Source organism: Xiphophorus maculatus, chromosome 5 (genome assembly GCF_002775205.1).
Source record: "Xiphophorus maculatus strain JP 163 A chromosome 5, X_maculatus-5.0-male, whole genome shotgun sequence".
Lineage (NCBI taxonomy): Eukaryota > Metazoa > Chordata > Actinopteri > Cyprinodontiformes > Poeciliidae > Xiphophorus > Xiphophorus maculatus.
Window position 1 is genome coordinate 30,464,237 of NC_036447.1, and position 6,401 is coordinate 30,470,637.

Here is a 6,401-nt window from a genome sequence, read left to right on the forward strand (position 1 = left end):
CCATTTAAAACGAGTCAAACTAGAAATATGTACATGAGTGAGATAGAGCCTCATTTTAACAGACTGCTATTTTGTTCAGAACAAGCTTAATTTAGCCTGCTAGAAGTTCCAATCTGTCAAAAAACTTGGGTCATTATCATTTGATATGAAGTTATGTTATTCGTTCATATTAAGGAATAAACAAAATGATTTAATGTTGAAGCAATATACTTGTCTTACAACTTTTAAAAAGTAACAAATTGAGAATAACTCCATAAATACACAAGTTCACCTTTTGTCTGGTTGCACATTTTTAAAACTATTCCTCCAAATATACAAACAAGCAGTGCTGCCCTCTTCAACATTTATTTGTCCCCATATGTTTTCCAACTTAGATGTCACTGTAAATTGTCCAGAGGTTGTTTATGTTTATGGTTGTTGGCCCTGAGGGGCCTGAGGCCAGAAGCACTTTTCCTCTCAGTTTCCAAGACAGAACTGTTAAAACAAGATTTCTTTATTATTTTTGTGTCATGCTGAAAAACCCTACTAGACATAATAAAAATTCATGAAAGTGGAACTGGGCAACCCTCCAAATAAAGAAAAAAGAACAACTACAAGTACATCTTTGTGGTAAAGCAAACTGAAAACTGTCAGAAATTATTCACTTAATTGTGGAGTTTAGGTAGCTTAATGCATATCCCTGTTTTATTTCACAATACTTGTTTTCCTATTTGTGCAGCTGTTTTCCTTGTATCATTGTAGAAAAAAAAGCAAGTCATATACGCTATTAAAACAGCATAAAACATTCAAATTAAAGCTATGAGTCAAATTTACACTACCGGTAATCACAAATATGGCAGAAATTACAGCAAACTTCTACAATACACAAGGAAAAAAACTGAAAAGTTTTAAATGGGGAATGACAGGACCAAGGTTACGAATAATACGAATAATACATGAAGACTTCTGACATCGTTCACAATAGTCAGCTGTGTACATCTCACAGGCTGTTAATGACATATTGGTCCAGATAGTGTAACATAAAAAACAAAAAGACTCCTGGCTTGTCCCAATGTACTACATTATTTATCTTCAGTGTTTCATTTATTTCATTGTGAACTGCAAAGACTTCATCTGGGGGAAAATATCTTCCTGAATGGTGGATTGCTGTAAAGAAAAATCTTGGAAACAATGACGTCTCTGTAAAAAGTCCAGATTCTGAGCCACAAACCTTCAGGTAATACTCAAGTTCATAATGCTATATGTTGTGGCATTCGTCCAACAGTTGAAGAATGAATTGGAAAATTTGCAAAAGTACATGGTTGGCTCAAAATTAGCATCCACACTGTTGAAATCATCTGTGTCATTTTCAATTTCTTTTCTTCTGCTGAAGAGGATTCTTCTAATGATGAATCCTCAGAGATTTCTTCAAAATTTGTCACAATTTCCTCGCTGTTACAGCTTGGAGTCACATCCAGGTCCGTTATGTTTTTGGGAAGACTGGTAAAGACATTTTTTTGTAATATCTGTGTTGGCATAGAGTTAAGTGTGGTTGTAAAGGTAACTCACTCAAACTGTGAGCAAGCAAACATATCCAGGTCCATTTGGTCATGAGGAACATTGACACTTTCAAAAGCAACAAAGTCTTCTGATGCCTTTACTGTCAAATCCATAGTTGTGGTTTTGATGGTAACTTTCTCATCATTAGAGGAATCTTCCATGTCCTTTTGGTCTTCAAGGTTCAATGTCAAAAGCAAAGTATTTTCATCTCTCGTCCTCAGAGCTCTCTACAAGGACATTGTTGCCTCTTGTGCTAAATCCTAGCAACTTTTCAACTCCCTTCGTAACAAGAAATCCAAGGTCCCATCACAGGCAAAAATCCTCTTGACTTGGTGTTCAGTTAAAATGGTTTGTAAAGTCAGTTTGAAGTCGTCTCTCTGGGATCGATCTACCTCCAACCAAGTTGAAAAGCAAACTGAGAATTCTTGTATCTCTCTGAACATTTATGACATCACTGACATCACACAGAGGTTCTCATGGATACGATGATGTCAAACAACCTGTGTCAGGGTTTTGTTTGTTTTAGTTGCTATGAAAACACAAGGAGTTATGACTGGCGTAAGATTATTGTCAATTAAAAATGCATGCGTAGACATCTAAATTAGTAAATGTTAGTCAACAAATGTGCAGAAATTTAAGTTTTGTATTTGTCTTCTTTTCCAACTCATACATGCATGTAAAAATGGGATATTGTACATATGAGGATACTCATGAACAAATTGAAATAGTTATGGACAATCCATGAAGAGCACAGAGATCCAATAACAGAACACCACTCTGGTTTAGATCAGGCTGGCCGATCCTCCCAACCACACCCCTCCAGGTCTCACTGTCATTGCCCACGCGAGCGTTGAAATCTCAAAGCAGCATAAGGAAGTCCCCAGGAGGGCCACTCAACAGCACCTCTTCAACAATTGGAAAAAAGGTGGGTAATCTAACCTGCTGTTTGTCAGGTAAGTACAAGCAGCAAATGACTGAGGACAGATGGTACCACTGAGGTCCACTTTTTACAGGAATTTCAAAGATTGGGTCAGGAATTGAAGGATATCTTAAATCATCTGGACTGACTGACCATGGGAGTATCAGGGTCAACACATCGGTGTCACTGAAAAAGCATTTTGTCTTTATTTTGGAGTAGGAGGAAATACACATACTGTATTACAGTTCAGAAGAATACAGTAGTTGTTGTGTCCTCTCATTCCTTTGGCAGGGGAATGACAGGACCAAGGTTACAAATAATATGTGAAGACTTCTGACATCGTTCACAATAGAATAGAATAGAAGATAATTACTTCATTCATCCCATCAGGGAAATTATTTCGCAGTTACAGCAACATAGAGACAAGACACACAACAACCAGCACTAAGTAGCAATTGTAGACAAGATAAAATAAAAATAAAATATAACATCCTGTCAATATAAAAAGCTGCTTAGAGCAGTCCTTGCAAAGATTCAAAAATTCAGAAACAGTATGTATATGTAAATATATGTACAGCAATAATCAGTTGTGTACAGCTCACAGGCTGTGTTAATGATATATTGGGTAAGATAGTGTAACATATGTATAAAACAAAAATACTCCTGGCTTGTCCCAATGTACTACATTATTTATCTTCAGTGTTTCATTTATTTCATTCTGAACTGCAAAGACTTCATCTGGGGGAAAATATCTTCCTGAATGGTGGATTGCTGTAAAGAACAAACATGGAAACAATGACGTCTCTGTAAAAAGTCCAGATTCTGAGCCACAAACCTTCAGGTAATACTCAAGTTCATAATGTTGTGGCATTAATCCAACAGTTGAAGATTGAATTGGAAAATTTACAAAAGTACATGGTTGGCTCAAGATTAGCATCCACACTGTTGAAATCATCTGTGTCATTTTCAATTTCTTTTCTTCTGCTGAAGAGGATTCTTCTAATGATAAATCCTCAGAGATTTCTTCAAAATTTGTCACAATTTCCTCGCTGTTACAGCTTGGAGTCACATCCAGGTCGGTTATGTTTTTGGGAAGACTGGTAAAGACATTTTTTGTAATATCTGTGTTGGCAAAGAGTTAAGTGTGGTTGTAAAGGTAACTCACTCAAACTGTGAGCAAGCAAACACATCCAGATCCATTTGGTCATGAGGAACATTCACACTTTCAAAAGCAACAAAGTCTTCTGATGCCTTTACTGTCAAATCCATAGTTGTGGTTTTGATGGTAACTTTCTCATCATTAGAGGAATCTTCCATGTCCTTTTGGTCTTCAGGGTTCAATGTCAAAAGCAAAGTATTTTCATCTCTCGTCCTCAGAGCTCTCTACAAAAATGTCATTGCCTCTTGTGATATATCCTAACAAATTTTCAACTCCCTTCGTAACAAGAAATCCAAGGTCCCATCACAGGCAAAAATCCTCTTGACTTGGTGTTCAGTTAAAATGGTTTGTAAAGTCAGTTTGAAGTCGTCTCTCTGGGATCGATCTACCTCCAACCAAGTTGAAAAGCAAACAAAGTACCATGCTAAGAGGCAGAATGTTGACAATGTTTTATGCTGCTTGGTTCAGTTAATGAGATCTAATGAAAACTAGCAATGTTTGTTTTTCTGCAACAGCAATATGACTAACTTTAAACACTTATAAGCAGAGGCTGAAAACAGCTTTTACTTTTATTTTTTACTTTTCAATGAAAGTAAAATATATGTAATATACTATAGAAGAAACAAAGAATTAAATTTGCATTATTAAAAAACATATAAAACACTCCATTAGTTAAACATTTAAAGCTGTGAGTCAAATTTACACTAATCACAAATGTGTCAGAAATTACAGCAAACTTCTACAATACACAAGAAAAAGAAAAGAGAAATGTTTTAAATATTTCAAATTGTCAAAAAGAAGGTTTTCTGTGAGCAAAGCAATACTAGACAAGATGTGAAGTTTTCACCTGATGAAGGTTACCATAACTCACAAACTGAGACACAAACTGAGTCACAGCTCTTAGTTTGCAGCACAGATAAAATGAAACTCATCATGATCAGACTTGATGAACCAGAGATGGTCTCCTTCTTTCTCCATGTTTTGATGGTAACTTTCTCATCATTAGAGGAATCTTCCATGTCCTTTTGGTCTTCATAGTTCAATGTCAAAAGCAAAGAATTATCATCTCTCGTCCTCAGAGCTCTCTACAAGGACATTGTTGCCTCTTGTGCTAAATCCTAACAACTTTTCAACTCCCTTCGTAACAAGAAATCCAAGGTCCCATCACAGGCAAAAATCCTCTTGACTTGGTGTTCAGTTAAAATGGTTTGTAAAGTCAGTTTGAAGTCGTCTCTCTGGGATCGATCTACCTCCAACCAAGTTGAAAAGCAAACTGAGAATTCTTGTATCTCTCTGAACATTTATGACATCACTGACATCACACAGAGGTTCTCATGGATACGATGATGTCAAACAACCTGTGTCAGGGTTTTGTTTGTTTTAGTTGCTATGAAAACACAAGGAGTTATGACTGGCGTAAGATTATTGTCAATTAAAAATGCATGCGTAGACATCTAAATTAGTAAATGTTAGTCAACAAATGTGCAGAAATTTAAGTTTTGTATTTGTCTTCTTTTCCAACTCATACATGCATGTAAAAATGGGATATTGTACATATGAGGATACTCATGAACAAATTGAAATAGTTATGGACAATCCATGAAGAGCACAGAGATCCAATAACAGAACACCACTCTGGTTTAGATCAGGCTGGCCGATCCTCCCAACCACACCCCTCCAGGTCTCACTGTCATTGCCCACGCGAGCGTTGAAATCTCAAAGCAGCATAAGGAAGTCCCCAGGAGGGCCACTCAACAGCACCTCTTCAACAATTGGAAAAAAGGTGGGTAATCTAACCTGCTGTTTGTCAGGTAAGTACAAGCAGCAAATGACTGAGGACAGATGGTACCACTGAGGTCCACTTTTTACAGGAATTTCAAAGATTGGGTCAGGAATTGAAGGATATCTTAAATCATCTGGACTGACTGACCATGGGAGTATCAGGGTCAACACATCGGTGTCACTGAAAAAGCATTTTGTCTTTATTTTGGAGTAGGAGGAAATACACATACTGTATTACAGTTCAGAAGAATACAGTAGTTGTTGTGTCCTCTCATTCCTTTGGCAGGGGAATGACAGGACCAAGGTTACAAATAATATGTGAAGACTTCTGACATCGTTCACAATAGAATAGAATAGAAGATAATTACTTCATTCATCCCATCAGGGAAATTATTTCGCAGTTACAGCAACATAGAGACAAGACACACAACAACCAGCACTAAGTAGCAATTGTAGACAAGATAAAATAAAAATAAAATATAACATCCTGTCAATATAAAAAGCAGCTTAGAGCAGTCCTTGCAAAGACTCAAAAATTCAGAAACAGTATGTATATGTAAATATATGTACAGCAATAATCAGTTGTGTACAGCTCACAGGCTGTGTTAATGATATATTGGGTAAGATAGTGTAACATACGTATAAAACAAAAAGACTCCTGGCTTGTCCCAATGTACTACATTATTTATCTTCAGTGTTTCATTTATTTCATTGTGAACTGCAAAGACTTCATCTGGGGGAAAAATATCTTCCTGAATGGTGGATTGCTGTAAAGAACAAACATGGAAACAATGACGTCTCTGTAAAAAGTCCAGATTCTGAGCTACAAACCTTCAGGTAATACTCAAGTTCATAATGTTGTGGCATTAATCCAACAGTTGAAGATTGAATTGGAAAATTTACAAAAGTACGTGGTTGGCTCAAGATTAGCATCCACACTGTTGAAATCATCTGTGTCATTTTGAATTTCTTTTCTTCTGCTGAAGAGGATTCTTCTAATGA